Genomic DNA, 17,291 nt, shown 5'->3' on the forward strand with positions numbered 1-17,291 from the left:
GGTCAGCAACCTTTTTCCACTTTAAGTGACACTAAATTTAAAAAAAAAGTTTTAAATAACAAACACATCATATTTACCTCCACTGTGCAGCTCTTTTGATAGAGTGGTCCCGAACCTGCTCTCCTGGGGTCCCCCCGGCGGCTCTCGTGGCTCCTCCCTACATCAGATAACCCCCTGGGAGAAGAGATCACCCGGGGGATTACCTTGTGGGTGCGCTCAGAGTCGGCGAATACAGGACTCGGTCCCGCCCCCCTGCAGACACATCATTGGATTTGATTGACAGCAACGGGAGCCAATGGCTGCGCTGATATCAATTTATCCAATCAACACCCGAGAACCCCCTAGCAGAAAGATGGCACGTCCCCGTGGGACAAGTTCGAGGGTTCAGATAAGTAAAACGGGGGGGTTGGGAGGCCAGTCACTGGCAGCTGTTTTTTCACCTTAATGCATAGGATGCATTAAGGTGAAAAAAACACAAACCTTTACAACCCCTTCTAGACCCCTTTCACACCAGGGCGTTTTGCAGGCGCTATAGCGTTAGAAATAGCTCCTTCAATCCGCCGTAAAACAGCTGCACCATTGTCTGTAGTGTGAAAGCCCGAGAGCTTTCACACTGCAGCGGTGCGCTGGCAGGACGTCAGGAAAAGTCCTGCCAGCAGCTTCTTTGGAGCGGTGAAGGAGCGGTGTGTTTACCGCTCCTCCACCGCTGCTCCCCATTGAAATCAATGGGGCAGCGCTGTAATACCGCCGGCAAAACGCAATGTGATTGCTGATGCAGGAAGCAGAGAGTGACACTGCACTTGGTGCTCTACTACTCCCTGCCCACTGATCTTATTAGATCAGGGGTGTCCAAACTTTTTTCAAAGAGGGCCAGGTTTGATGAAGTGAACATGTGCAAGGGCCGACCATTTTGCCTGACATTCTTTGAACCATTAAAATTTGGTCTAAGTGTGTCCATCCAATTCACCAATACACTGCCCAACAAGAATTCTTTTGCCTTTGTGTATAGTGAAGAGAAGAGCTTGGGCGTGTTATTTGTATATATATATATATATATATATATATATATATATATATATATATATATATATATATATATATATATCAACAAAAGCTTTTTCTGAACGCCAGGATGCTGGCAGAAAATGCTGGTTGAAAAACACACTTTTAACAGCGTTTTGTGCTAACGTCTATGTGCATTTTTTAGTGTTGGCGTTTATGGGCATTTTTAATAAAAATACACAGAGGACACTCCAAAAATCCCACAATTCGTGTTTATGCACATTTATCTGTGTTTTTTAGCGTTTTTTTGTGGTCAGAAAAACGTTGAACTTGATTTTATGGCGTTCATATGCCCAAACTCCAAAAAAACAACCGTTTATGAGCTCCAGTGTGCATGGAGCCTTAATGTACACTACCTAATTCAATTCCCACTAGAGCACACCACATGAGAAACCTCCAAAAACCTGCAAGGGGGCCACCAAGGTTTCAGCTGCCAACTGGCCTCCATAGAGTATAATCCGGCACTGATGATCTGTGAAAATCTGACTGCATGCATTACACAGAACTCAAATTAAGATAAACTGAACTTCTACAACTCAGCACAGCTGTGTCTTGTACCAGGCAGCATAAAACCGGCCATACATGGGTCGAATTCCGAACAAATTTTCTTTTGAAATATGAATATTCCTACAAAATTTTCACACCATTAGTGAGCCACAGCAACAGACGTGTGGCCCTCAGATTTGAGCGATCAGGCATGTTGGAAATGTTTTGAAAAATTTACAAATATCTTATCAATGATGGAAAAATTGTGTAATGCCGCGTACACATGATCAGAATTCTCATCGGAAAAGCCTTGGATGGTTTTTCCAACGGAATTCCGCTCAAGCTTGTGTTGCCTACACATGGTCACACCAAATTCCGACCATCAAGAATGTGTGACGTACAACACTACTACGACCTGAGAAAATGAAGTTCAATGCTTCCGAGTCGAATTGTTTCCGAGCATACGTCGGAATTTTGCACGTCGGAATTGCCACAGACGATTTTCCATCGTAAAAATTGAGAATATGCTCTCAATCTTTTGCTGGCCGAAATTCCACCAACAAAAGTCCGATGAAGCCTACACACAGTCGCATTTTCCGATGAAAAGCTCTCATCGGTCTTTTGCTGGCCGAATTTCCAATCGTGTGTACGCGGCATAAAAAATATAATCGAAAGAGAATGCACATGAGCTGTGACCTGGAAAGAAAAGAAGATTCCCAGCCACAAAATTAAATTTTCTGTTGCAACATGAGAGGAACTGAAGGCTTGGTTGGTCGAATTTCGAAAATCAATGGAGGCGCCATCGGATTACAAAATGCACAACATGTCTGATTTTTAAAAGCAAATTTGTTCAGAATTTGACCTACGTATGGCCTGCATAAGTAGCTCAGTGGCCAACAACACTTGTTGCCTTAAACCGTTCTTTAAATTCCACTCAAAGTATATGCGCTAAACCTGGAAGACACACGTATGTCTTCTCCAACATCCCTTATGACTGCATGCATACATTTCTGCAGATGGGATTTCTCATTTGTGACATTGGAACAGAGTGGCACAGCCGCAATGTGACATTCGCGTGTACGGCAAAGACTGGATGATGCCCTGACAGCAGTGGGCTCAAGGGCTGGGTTCCCTCTTGGCCCTTGGGTGACAGTGACAGATGGGGCAAGCAAGCAGAGCAGGGCGGTTGACTTATTGCAGCTGCCAGCCAGTGACACAAACCCATTTGGAGCGGGAAGTGATAAATGTCCCACTCAGTTTAAACACAGGGAAGTAAATTCCTCCCGACAGCCTCAGCTGGGCTGGTTTAACCCTGCTCCTCCTGGTTCCCGTCCATTTCTATGCGAGATGTTTGACGCAGTGAGCGCTAGCTCTTGGGGCTCTGTCCTGGCCAAGGGGGCAAGGGGGAAGGGGGCAATGTTACATAGATGAGAAGATGGACTAGGCAGAGAAATATGAAGGAGGAGAGAATTACAGACAAAAGAGTGATTTACTGTGTGTGTGCGTGTTTGCATGCGCACGCATATATATATATAATGAATAGAGAATATGAAAAGGGTGAAGGATGAATCGGAGTTAAAACAAAGAAAAATAAAAAACACAAAAACGGATGAGAAGCAGAATGTAACGTTGGCTCAAGGACAACAGAGACAGAAATTTTGAGAACGCAGGGATGCGGAGAATCAATGGCACCTGCAATATAAGCTTCACATCCCAAACCCCATTAACCCCTAGACCCTTCACACAGCAATTACATACTGTCAATCACACAAGAGCCACTGTGAGAGAGACATCTTCTTTACTATTACAGAACGCCTGGCTGCCAGGGATTACCAAATACTACCATCAGCTGCCACATAAGAAAAGACAGTTTTAGTCGTTAAAGGATCGCTTCACCCAAAAGTGACATTTTTGTTTTCAAGACTTAAAGCAGAGTTCAACCCACATTTTGCACTCCTCGCCATGCAGCACTAATGTACATCCTTAAACGCTACAGCCCCGGAAGAATTTACCCCCTTCCTGACCAGAGCACTTTTGGCGATTCGGCACTGCGTCGCTTTAACTGACAATTTGCGTGGTCGTGCGACGCTGCACCCAAACAAAATTTTCCCACAAATAGAGCTTTCTTTTGGTGGTATTTGATCACCTCTGCGTTTTTGTTTTTTTGCGCTATAAACAAAAAAAGACCGACAATTTTGACAAAAAATATATATATATATTTTACTTCCTGCTATAAAACACATCCAATAAAAAAAAAAATTTAAAAAATCGAATTTCTTCATCAGTTTAGGACAATTTGTATTCTGCTACATATTTTTTACTTTTTGCTATAATAAATAACCCCAAAAAATATATATAAAAAAATATTTTTTTCCTCAGTTTATGCCAATATGTATTCTTCTACATATTTTTTGGTAAAAAATAAATAAATCGCAATAAGCGCATATTGATTGGTTTACGCAAAAGATATAGCATCTACAAAACAGGGGATATATTTATGGCATTTTTATTATAATTTCTTTTTTATTAGTAATGGTGGCAATCTACGATTTTTAGCGTAACTGCGACATTATGGTGGACACGTCAGACACTTTTGACACTATTTTGGGACCATGCATTAGGGTGTGCACTTCAAAGCTCAATCTTTACTATTTTTTTTTTTCATTATTATTATTTTAAGATTTTTTTAGGAACACTGTTAGGGGGCTTTTGTGAATTATCAGGGGTTTAAACAGGAGGAATGGGGGACACAAGGTGATTAGGGTGTGGCATACCTGCCACACCCTGTGTGCACACCTATGTATATAGTATATATATATATATATATATATATAGCCACAATGATAATGCAGGATCCCTTATAAAATTAAAATAGATATTCCCACATAGTTACATAGTTAGGTTGAAAAAAGTTCTAGTTCAAGCAATAAAAAAAAGAAAATCATACAATCCCAAATGCATAATCCTATACCCACAGTTGATCCAGAAGAAGGTGAAAAACCCAGAAAAGCATGATCCAATTTGCTACAGCAGGGGAAAAAAATCCTCCCTGATCCCCCGAGAGGCAATCAGATATTCCCTGAATCAAATTTACCTATAAATACTGTGAATCCATAAAATACATTTATTAAAAGTAAATGCAAAATTACTCACATACTGTATGAGTCTTAAAAACAATGTTGTATATACAAAACATTCCTAGGCAATGTAGAAAGCAGTTCCAGATATTACAAAGATTCCAGGTAAGCATGACGAAGTCACATGCGTTAGCTCTGCCGACTAATTCTATAATAACTTTCTAATAAAATAATTTCATTTACTTTAGATTGATTTTTACCTATAGGTAAGCCTATAATAAGGCTTATTTATAGGTACTGTAAATATCCCCTAAATGTGCGCCGTTTAGGAGATATTTACTTTAGATGCATGCTTCAGGGGGCCCATGTATCACCCCTGTACACACGGATAGGAGGAGCGCTAGGGGTGGCATATAGAGGAACCAATGCCCTCCATTTTCTTCCTGCAGCTGCTGAATACCAGCAGGAGGGAGAGGAGAAGTAGGCTTTCAGTTACTGCAGGAGGAAAATGGAGGGTATTGGTTCCTCTATATGCCGTTCCGCCACTCCTCCTATCCAGGTGTACAGGGGTGAGGCATGGGGCTGAAATAAGTGGCTGTGAGCGGTGGTGGTAGTAATGGGGGAATGGGATGAGTGGCAGCGGTGGTGGGGGGGAATGGAATGAGTGGCAGCAGTGGTGGTGAGGTGGATGGAATGAGTGGCAGCAGTGGTGGTGGGGGGATGGGATGGAATTAGTGGCAGCAGTGGTGGGGGGATGGGATCAGTGGTGGCGTTGAGGGGAGTTAGACCAGTGGCAGTGGTGGTGGTGATGGGGGGAGTGGGATCAGTGGAAGCGATAATGATGAGGTGGTGGAATCAGTGGCAGTGGTGGGGGTGGGATCAGTAGGAGTGATGGTGAGGGGAGAGGGATCAGTGGTGGTGGCATTGAAGTGGGGAATCAGTGGCAGTAGTGGTGGCAGTGGGGGGTGGGATCAGTGGCAGCATCGATGATGGTGTGAGAGGGGTGGGATCGCTGGCGGTGGTGGTGAGGGGGGTGGAATCAGTGGCAGTGGTGGTGGTAATGGGGGGATGGGATCAGTGGCAGTGAAGGTGGGGGAGTGGGAATCAGTGGAGGCGATAATGATGAGGTGGTGGAATCAGTGGCAGTGGTGGGGGTGGGATCAGTGGGAGTGATGGTGAGGGGAGTGGGATCAGTGGTGGTGGCGTTGAGGTGGGGAATCAGTGGCAGTAGTGGTGGTAGTGGGGGGGTGGGATCAGTGGCAATGGCGGTGGTGGTGGTGAGGGGGAGTGGAATCAGTGGCAGCATCGATGATGGTGTGAGAGGGGTGGGATCGCTGGCAGTGGTGGTGAGGGGGGTGGAATCAGTGGCAGTGGTGGTGGTGATGGGGGGATGGGATCAGTGGCAGTGAAGGTGGGGGAGTGGGATTAGTGGAGGCGATAATGATGAGGGGGTGGAATCAGTGGCAGTGGTGGGGGTGGGATCAGTGGGAGTGATGGTGAGGGGAGTGGAATCAGTGGTGGTGGCGTTGAGGTGTGGAGTCAGTGGCAGTAGTGGTGGTAGTGGGGGGGTGGGATCAGTGGCAGTGGCGGTGGTGGTGAGGGGGGTTGAAATCAGTGACAGCATCGGTGATGGTGTGAGAAGGGTGGGATCGCTGGCGGTGGTGGTGAGGGGGGTGGGATCAGTGGCAGTGGTGGTGGTGATGGGGGGGATGGGATCAGTGGCAGTGAAGATGGGTGAGTGGGATCAGTTGAGGCGATAATGAAGAGGGGGTGGAATCAGTGGCAGTGGTGGGATCAGTGGGAGTGATGGTGGTGGGATCAGTGGCAGTGGTGGTGAAGGGGGTGGTATCTGTGGCAGCGGTGGTAGTGAAGTAGGTCTGGAATCAGTGGCAGTGGTGGTTCAACTACTGCGACGCTGGTAGTTCGCTGGTAGTTCCGCCACTGGTTCCCACTATCTCTAATAAAAATTCTAGGTATAGATGCTGACACACAAATGCGGGCAATAATTCCAAAACTACCAGGTGTGTAGCTCCCAACTGTCCCTGATTTGGAACAAAGTCCCTCTGTCCCGCTTTCCTTTTTATTTGTCCCTCATTTTGGTCTGATCTATATGAAATGCACTTTTTAGCTTTCAAAAAGTGTTTCCCAGCGCTAAACCTTTCATCCAATTTCTAAATTTCTGCATTAGTAAGCCAGTATAAAGTAATAGTCGTGGTAAAAGAAAACACTTGTGGGTTTAACCACAATCTGCCTTACGGAATGAATTTGTATTCTTTTATTAAAAGTGTGCAGGCATATTTATCTTTATATATTTGATTATATTTTTCCGCTTTACATACTTTGCCTAAGGACAAGTGTTGGAGCTGAGAGCCAGGGCTAAGTGGCCCCTAGAAATCTAGCATTGCTTCAGTCAGCTGCCTGTCCCTGCTAAAGAGGCATATGATGGGTGGTCTCTCAAAGAAACGAAAAATTGAAACAAAAAATGTTAAAATACAAAATTTTTATTCTTAAAAAACAGTAAAATAAAAATCCAAATGTTAAAATCAATGAGAAATTGTAGGATCACTAATTAGGAGACTTATTACTGAACATAATCCCCAGAAAAGAACAGGAAACTTCATACATTTAAAGTAGGTTCCAACACTTTCCCAAGTGGTACCAAATATTACAATATCCCAATAAATTTGGTCAAGAGAAGTGTTGATAGAAGTGAATAGAATAAATTATGGGTGAATATTACAAGCCCAATAAGAGCTTCTTCAGGGGTACAGTGGGGGTTATGTTACATAGTTAGTAAGGTTGAATAAAGACTCCAGTCCATCCTGAGTGAGGTGTCTACAATTGTCCCTATCCCTGTACCTTGCACAGTCACATTGGTCCCTACCCTCAAGATCCCCATTCATATACTAGGGCCAATTTTGGACAGAAGCCAATTAACCTACCTGTATGTCTCTGGAGTGTGGGAGGAAACCCACACAGGCACAGGGAGAACATGCAAACTCCAGGCAGGTAGTGTTGTGATTGGGATTGGGATTGGGATTGGGATTGGGATTGGGACCAGTGACCCTTCTTACTGCTAGGTGAGAGTGCTAACCACTACACCACTGTGCAGCCTCAAATGTTCCATGTTCCCAAGTGGTACCAAATATTACAATATCCCAATAAATTTGGTCAAGAGAAGTGTTGATAGAAGTGAATAGAATATTACAAGCCCAATAAGTGCTTCTTTGGGGGTGCAGTGGAGGTTATGTTACATAGTTAGTAAGGTTGAATAAAGACTCCAGTCCATCCTGAGTGAGTGTCTACAATTGTCCCTATCCCTGTACATTGTACACTCACATCAGTCCCTACCCTCAAGGAGGCCACAATCCAAGATCCCCATTCATATAGCAGGGCGGATTTTGGACAGAAGCCAATTGGCCTACCTGCATGTCTCTGGAGTGTGGGAGGAAACCCACGCAGGCACAGGGAGAACATGCAAACTCCAGGCAGGTAGTGTTGGGATTGGGATTGGGATTGGGATTGGGATTGGGATTTGAACCAGTGACCCTTTTTACTGCTAGGTGAGAGTGCTAACCACTTCACCACTGTGCCACCCCAAATGTTCTATTAACGTTCTATTAACGTTCTATTAACGTTCTATTAACAAAAAAGCAAGATAAACAGTAAATATTCCAAAGACCTGCAGTGATGGAATTATTCAATTGGATGAGCATGTAAACTGCGTATGGTTAGCTTAAGGTGGAAGGCCGAGCCCCAGGGGCAACACCGCCATTAACAACGCATACGGAAAAAAAATAAAGGGAGAGAGAAATTAATGGGAATAATGTATAATAATATATATCTATATGTATGAACAGTAATTGCACCTACTGTATATTTTAAGGCTTCTGTTGGACTCAGTTATGCAGGTGTCCACCAGCCTGTTTTCAAGTGTCTAAATTTGACCTCATATCAGCCTCTTGCAGTCCACTGTACACCAGGGCTTGAGTGTGGGAGGAAGAAGGAGCACCATGAGCCAATCCGCTCACAAAAGCTGCAAGAAGCATGCTAATAGGAGCTCATCACTGTGCTGCTTCTCCTTTCACTGTACAGTCACAGGCTGTAGCAGACCTAAGATGACCCGGGAAGTAGGTTGATTGATGTTTGCTTTTAGACTGAGGACACATGCCAGTGGTAAAACATTCAGAGGAAAGAAAAATCCTGGAATTAAGCTGAAAATTGCAGCAAAAGTTGGTTTTGTTATCTTACCTTTTAGTGAGCTATTCTTTTTTGTCTTATCATTTTTGGCTGGATTGCTGCTTTATTTGGTTAGCACTCTTGGCCAATAGTGTTGGATTAAAAAATATATATACACATATATATATATATATATATATATATATATATATATATATATTAGAACTCAGAGCTACCTGTTAAATTTCAGTTTACTGATGTTCGATCAGGAATAAGATAAAATCTGATTGGTTACCCTAGGTTAGCACACAGTAATTGTGCTCCGTGCTACATTATATGTTTAAATCTGCACAGAGTTGTAGAACATTGTAAAATGTTAAAATCTTGTTTTCCATTTTACACCCCTGATGTAGAAAATATTACGCCTTCTACTGAAATGTATAACACCTTAGTAGTAAGATGTGCTGAAGCAGGAGTTTGGAAATAGCTTTGTGCCTGGACACGGCAGATAATAATTCAAAGCAATGGCCATCGCAGTGAATTTAGCAGTACATTATTACATGAAATTGGACACTGATAGACTGGATGGTGACGTGTTATTATATCTGATTAGTGAACTGCTGCATTTGGATACACTAGTTACAGGTTAATTAACCAGCTGCCCTCTGGTATCACTCTGTATAATATGACTACTTGAGGATTTATGGCCCTTTCTTTCACACAGAGGATATACAGTATAAGAAGTATTAGCTCCAAGCAGTTATGAATTTAAGTTTCTAAAATTGCTATACATAGATAGATAGCTAGATAGATAGACACACTATATTACCAAAAGTATTGGGACACCTGCCTTTACATGCACATGAACTTTAATGGCATCCCAGTCTTCAATATTCGTAGGGTTCAATATTGAGTTGGCCCACCCTTTGCAGCTATAACAGCTTCAACTCTTCTGAGAAGGCTGCCCACAAGGTTTAGGAGTGTGTCTATAGGAATGTTTGACCATTCCTCCAGAAGCGCATTTGTGAGGTCAGGAATCAATGTTGGAGAGAAGGCCTGGTTTGCAGTCTCCTCTCAAATTCATCCCAAAGGTGTTCTATCAGGTTGAGATCAGGACTCTGTGCAGGCCAGTCAAGTTCCTCCACCCCAAACTCGCTCATCCATGTCTTCATGGACCTTGCTTTGTGCACTGGTGTGCAGTCATGTTGGAACAGGAAGGGGCCATCCCCAAACGGATCCCACAAAGTTGGGAACATGAAATTGCCCAAAATGTCTTGGTATGTTGGTGTTTTAAGTGTTCCCTTCACTGGAACAAATGGGCCAAGCCCAACCACTAAAAAACAACCTCACACCATAATTCCCCCCCCCCCCCCCCTCCACCAAATGATTTGGACCAATGCACAAAGCAAGGTCCATAAAGACATGGATGAGCAAGTTTGGGGTGGAGGAACTTGAGTGGCCTGCACATACTCCTGACCTCAACCCGATAGAACACCTTTGGGATTAATTAGAGTGGAGACTGCAAACCAGGCCTTCTCGTCCACTTCAGTGCCTGACCTCACAAATGTGCTTATGGAGGAATGGTCAAACATTCCCATAGACACACTCCTAAACCTGGTGGACAGCCTTCATTCTTTTTGGATGCGCCAACATCCTAAAAACTAAGAAGCAGTAAGCAGACATTAGGTGGTGGTAGTGATACCGCAACTATATGAATGACTTGGGGTTGCAGTAGCCAGAAGTTTGACAAGCAGGAAGGCAAACTGGCTAAAATCTGGCCATTTAGTTTGCCAGTTTAGCAAGTTGCATACATGTAAAGCTTAGGTTGAACTCTACATCGATCTGAATTTGAATCTCATCCCTACCAGCCAGAAACTATTTTATATTATAAAAATAAAATACCAGATGTTTTTGACTAATACAGCCACAAATTACAGATCAGTGTTACCCCGATATATTACTTCCTTGAGGTTTGTTAGATAAAAGTTTGGAAAGTTCATCGGACTAGTGTCTCCTTCTTCTAGGGCCTACCCAACAACCTGGTTATGATGGGGGGACATTGGGCAGGCTTGATGTACACTAGCCTACACTGGCAGCTCTTAAACTTGAATTTTTGAGCTTTTGTTTTTTTTGCCAAAGTTCCTAAACTCAACTTCATAAAAGTCTATAACGCTGTAAACATGGGCAGAATGCTGGGAGACATCAACCAGTTCAATAAACATAGGCCGACGGAAAGTGGCCGTTTGGCCGACTTCTGTTGGATGATGTTTTGCTTGCGTCTATCTAGCAAGGTTACTTTGTGGTATAAGCAAGGAAGCTGAGACTTATGCAGTGTGTAAAAGTGCTTTTACTATACAAAGATGCTGTTACAAAACTATTACAATATTAGGAATACAATACAAGACTGATAGATATCTATAACAAACAAAATCCCTAACAAATGAACAGCCTATGGTCTATAACAGTACAAATACACTTAGCCCTTGTACACACGGTCGGACATTCTGACAACCAAATCCGTTGGATTTTGTCTCACGGATTTTGTCCGACGGATTTTGTCCGAAACTGTTGCATACACACAGTCAGACAAAGTTGTCAGAAAATCCGATCGTACTTAACGTGATGACGTTATTTCATTAGGACGGGACTACGTTGAGGCTAGTAGCCAATAGCTTTGGTCTAGGAATTTGATCTGAGCATGCATGGCACTTTGTCCGATCGGAATTCTCTACACATGATTGGATCACGTTGTCGGAAAATTTTATAGCCCAGCTGGAAAACTTGGTCCGTCGGAGTATCCGACGGAAACAGTCTGATGGAGCCCACACACAGTCGGATTATCCGACAACACGGTCCTATCGGACATTGTCCATCGGAATGTCCGACCGCGTGTACAAGGGCTCAAAGGTTACTTATCTTCTGTTACTGTATGTTCGTGATCTCCATTGGCAAACATTCTTCTGGAAATCAGGCACTTTTCTTCTATCATGAGTGGCTTCTGATTTTACAGCATGATGATGTGTGTGTCTAGATAATGCCTGAATTCCCCTTTTATGTGTACAAGTTTGTTACCAAAAGTTAATGGTTATAAACTTGTTTCCATAGCAACCAACTAACAGTCATTCTTTCAGTTTGAGAGCCCCTCTTACCTGCTTACTGTAGCTATATAGACAATAGCCTATTCAAACTGTCAATTTGAATACAACAATGGTATCTATATACCCATTGTATGTAACAGCATTTGTTTGAGAAATCTACTCAAGCCAAAACCTGACAGTATCTCTATGAGCAACCACTATTGTGTAATGTTATGTCTGATTAATATAAAAAAAATCATATTTTAACAGACGCAACATAGATGAGCATGCTGGAAACTGACACCTGATCAGCGCTCTCAGTGAATGGGGCTGTCCCCCTGTCAGAACACCGCAGCTCAGCAGGGGGGATCGCTGTACTAATGTCAGAGCTGTTAGTGTGTACCAGGTTTATGTGTCAATGTACACATAGGCTTTAAGCAGAGTTTAGGAGCTGCTGGGATTAAGTGAGCTTCAACTTCCTCCTCCTGAACGCAGAAGAATCATGTTCAGGAAAGGAATATTTTGACCGACGGCCGCATCGTTATTTTGCCACATTTTGCCTTTTTTACCAGGACCATAGTAAATGTAGGGTAGTGTACATGAAGCCTAAGTTGATGTACTTCCTACGGGAGAGGAGATCGGACAAGGGAACTGGAGCTTTGGTCAGTCTGTAGTGCCCAGTGAGGTCACACTGTGCCCATGTAAGGTTTGAAGTCTCTAACAAGATTAATAAGGCCTCATGTACACTACTTTTGGTGTTTTTTTTTGCCAAAGCCCCTGGACTCAATTTAATAAAAGCCTATGTGTCGATGTACACATAGGCTTTTATCAGAGTTAAAGCGGAGTTCCACCCAAAAGTAGAAGCTCCACTTATTTGCTTTCTCCCCCCTCCGGTGCCACATTTGGTACCTTTCAGGGAGGAGGAGGAATGAGTATCTCTTTTTGACAGGTACCCTTTCCCACTTCCACGAGACTGCGCCGTGCCACCATTCCTTGGAAGTTCAGCCCCCTCCTCCTTCCTCCACCGCCGGACCAATTTACTTCACAAATGCACAGTAGGGAACAGGCTGTGAAGCCAAAATGCTTCACTACCGGTTTCCCTTACCATGAATCTGAAAATCGGCTGGGGTGCTAACATCACGAGAACCCTGGAAAGGTAAGTGTCCTAATATTAAAAGTCAGCAACTACAGTATTTGTAGCTGCTGATGCTGACTTTTACTTTTACGTGTACATGTAGCCTAAATGTGGTGATGCTGGAGGTGAAAGTAAGCAGTAGGGGAGGGTTTGGAGCTTCTCCTAGTTCTTCATCGCCCTGGCCATCTCTATCACTCTGCAGAACTGGATTGTAAAAATTACAGATCAGCCCTGCAAATTACACTGGAGAGAATGTAGTCTGCAATGCATCTTGTACACAAAGTGCACTGGACCTCTCCCAGAGTAATCTGAATAAAGGATGCTTTTGCAGCTTTCATTCATAAATGAGTAATATGTGTAAACTGTATAAAATACAAAAAAAAAAAAAACATTTTTTGTTACAATAGTGTAATGGAGAAATGTCTGCTTTAAACTGCTCATTTTGACTCAATCTCAATTGTTTAACCACCTTCTAACACTTTCTCTAACCTGTTCGGTTTTCCATGGACTAAACCAGTGGTCTCCAAACTGTGGCCCAGGAGCCGGATGCAGCACTTTGCTTGCTTTTATATGGCCCTTTGGGGACTGTTTCATTCACTGACACCAATGAAGGGGCACAGTGATGACACCAATGAAGGGGCACAAGTATTCCCAAATGACACCAACAATAGGACATAATTCCTACCAATGACACCAACAAAGGGGCACAATTCTTCGCAATGACACCAATGATAGGGCACAATTCCTCTCACTGACACCAAAAAATGGGCCCTAATACTCCCAATGAAACCAACAATAGGGTACGATTCCCCCCAATGGCAACAATGGTGGGGCACAATTCCTGCCAATGATACCAATTGTGGAGCACAATCCTCCCAATGACACCAATGATGGGGCACAATTCCTCTCCATGGCGGGGCACAATTCCTCTTAAAGAGGGATTCCACCAAAAAAAAAAATATTAAAAGCCAGCAGCTATAAATACTACAGCTGCTGACTTTTAATAAATGGACACTCACCTGTCCCGGGTTCCAGCGATGCCGGCAGCCGAGGCCGATCGATCGCTCGGCTCTCGGCTGCTGCAGTCACCATTCTAGGTGAGGGAATCAGGAAGTGAAGCGAATCGGCTTCACTTCCCGATTCCCTACTGCGCATGCGCGAGCTGCGCCGCGCAATAGGAAATCTCCGCGCTGTCACTGGGACCCGTGTGTGTCCCAGCAGACAGCGCGGCAGGGCAGGAAATGGCGTAGACTCCCACAGGAGTCTATGCCCGGAAGTGGGTGAAAATACCTGTCTTTGACAGGTATCTCCACCCCCCTCCCCCCTGAAAGGTGTCAATTGTGACACCGGAGGGGGGGAGGGATCCGATCAGCGGAGGTTCCACTTTAGGGTGGAATCCCGCTTTAATGACACCAAGGATGGGGCACAATTCCTCCCAATGACACCAAATATGCAGCATTGTATACTCCAGCAGATGTTGGGACATTTTCTACTCCCGATGACCGCAGTCCAAACCCCCCCCCAAGTCTGAAGGACAGTAAACTGGCCCTTTGTTTAGAAAGTTTAAAGACCCCTGGAATAAACAGTGGCAGCCCTAGGACAAGTTGACAGCAACTGTTATTTCCGCACCCTGAACCGGTCACTGTTTGTGTTGATGTGCATTCTCCATTCATCTGAGTTCGAGAAACGGAAGGTTTGGCAAATTATGGCATCTTTGCCTTACATACCAAGACTTTGTCCCAGCGCCGGATATGTAAGCCATGCCATCAATGAATTAGGGCTTATGTTATACAAAAGCATGATAATCGTCAAAAAATCATGTTAAGAGGCCAAAATTAGCCAAAAAAGCCCACCACTTAAATCTACAAAAATGTCCTTTTTAAACAGAAGGTATTTTCCTGTTACCACTTCTAACTCAAATACAAACAAATGATTTATTCCTCATTACAGGACTGTGCAAATCATTCCGTTATGTTCCTTTGGTAACTGTGTATCTACATTTGTTGATTTATAGTACAGACACAATCTAGCATTACAGAATTGGAACATTCTAAAGGTATCTAAGGAAAGTGATTTATATAGACATCACAGAGTACAGCCAGTTCATGAAGACCCATCAATAGAGACATATCATCAACACTACTGAATGGAAGCACACCTACAGATGTCTCGTACTACCAAGATAAAAGAACTACAGAGATTGCAAGTCAGTAGGGAGACAGCCTATGCTATGGTTCATTTCACACTATCAAAACACTTCCATGTCAGGACTAACACAATTGCTGTGTTTACAGTAGGCATCCAATCAATACACCAGAATACATATATTGCATTTCAAGGCCTTCTGAAGGAACACATCCTAAAACAAATATCAATTAAAACTCTAGGGAGGCCTCCATTTCTCTTACTGGCAATATTGAACTAGTGCTCCCAACCAGCTTCCTAGAATGTTTTTCCAGCCCATGGTACATATACCCCAGGATACTCTTTGAGCCATACCCTGGTTTACTTTCTGGGAATACTAGTAAATAATGAACATTTGTATAAAACGTTAGCTAGTTTTTTTTTTTTTTAGTTAATAAAAAGTTTAGTTTGGAAAAATTTACAGACCGTTAAAAGATGCTGCCAATAAATGTAGAAATCTGAGATTAGGGCAACAACATAATGGGGCAATTGGAAAATATTGGCTTGTTCAGAGGGGTTTCTACAGAGTTAGAATTAGTTTTGAGCCGAGTGGAGAAGTGTGAAAACCTCTGCCAGGTTTTTATGGCTTATACAGTCCAATGAGTCCAAGGTTTTTAATGAAAAAAACTGTTTCGTAGTAGAAAAAAATCCAACTTGTTTAAGAGCCAAGTGGACTCCCCTTCATCAGAGCTCAAGAATGATGATGTCCCTTGCTGCACTCATTAACACTGGTATAACCTGCCTTCTGAAATTGTTCCAAGCAAAAAACCACAGCACAGATCCATCTGGTATTTGCTTATCTTATCTGCCTATATGTCTACTTGAAGGGTTAGTTCACCTTCACCAAAAACTGCCTAGTGGAGGGCCTGCAGATAAACAGGGGTGGGGGGCTGTAGCTAAAAACAAGCTGTGCAGCTTTGACTAAAGTTGGATAATGTCCTTGCTATAGGTGTATGCCATTTATTTATCTTACGAAGCCTGGCTGACAATTTCCCAGAGATTACATTATTCTACCTTGCCTTATTGCTAGGATGTTGCTAAGACATGTTCAGCCATTACTGCTCACCCTCATCATCTCAGGAGTGAGTTCTCAGCCCCTTGCACATGTATGGTCCACTATCTCCTCCATCAAAGCATCGCTAAGCTCGGAGCTACAGCAGCTGGGAGAGAGAGCACACGTGAGGGGGTATTATTTGACTGGGAGTGTCTTAGCAATGTCCTAGCCACCAAGCAGAATGGGCGGCCATGGAATGCCATCTCTGGGAGTTGTTGGCCAAGCTTCGGGAGCTATGTAAATGGCCTAGACCTATAGCAGGAGCATTATTTAACTTTGGTCAAAGCTAAACATTTTTTTTTTTTTTTTACAGAGGCCTCTTCGCAGTTTGATGGCAAACAAGAACTAACCCTTTAAGCACAGTCAAAATTCTTAAAACAATGATGAAGGGGAAGTGTGTTTGGCCTCTGAAATGCATTGGTATTTTTCTACTATGAACCAATTTTATCAATAAAAACTTTGAACTCTTGGATCACTTGGCACGCTTATTGGACTGGATATGCATGGATTCTCAACTCAATTTAAAAGTGGTGTCCCTATTTTATGAAGTGCTGCTTTTACCACTGCCTACTTTCCTGCTGGGGAGATTCGCCTTCTATATTTGTCCAGTGATCATTGTCATTGGAAGGATGGAAAATAAAAAATTTGACAGCAAGCAGAATAGAGGGAAATCTTCCAATGGGAACACTTGTTCTGGTGATAACGTGACCTCCTAGACACCCTCCTCCTTCTAAATATCAGCCTGAACCTTACTTATTACAGTCTGACTTACAGTATCAATTGACACTTTATAAAATGCATCTACCGTATATAGTATCAGTAGGCTGAATTGGTTTTACAGCATGGGTTCAATAAGGTGCTGGGATGTTACTCAGGGATCATCATCTATATTCTATATTCTAACATCTATTAATAATGTTGTTTCCGTTCCTGCACATTTATGTTTCAAACCTACTGATTAACATTCTGCTTAAGGATTCATGCTGTTTACCCTAAATTCGGACCCTACTCTATGTAACGGGTATGGTAGGTAAATA

Source organism: Lithobates pipiens, unplaced genomic scaffold, assembly GCF_037356315.1.
Source record: "Lithobates pipiens isolate NorthernLeopardFrog02 unplaced genomic scaffold, aLitPip1_a1.2 Scaffold_28, whole genome shotgun sequence".
In the NCBI taxonomy this organism is placed as follows: domain Eukaryota; kingdom Metazoa; phylum Chordata; class Amphibia; order Anura; family Ranidae; genus Lithobates; species Lithobates pipiens.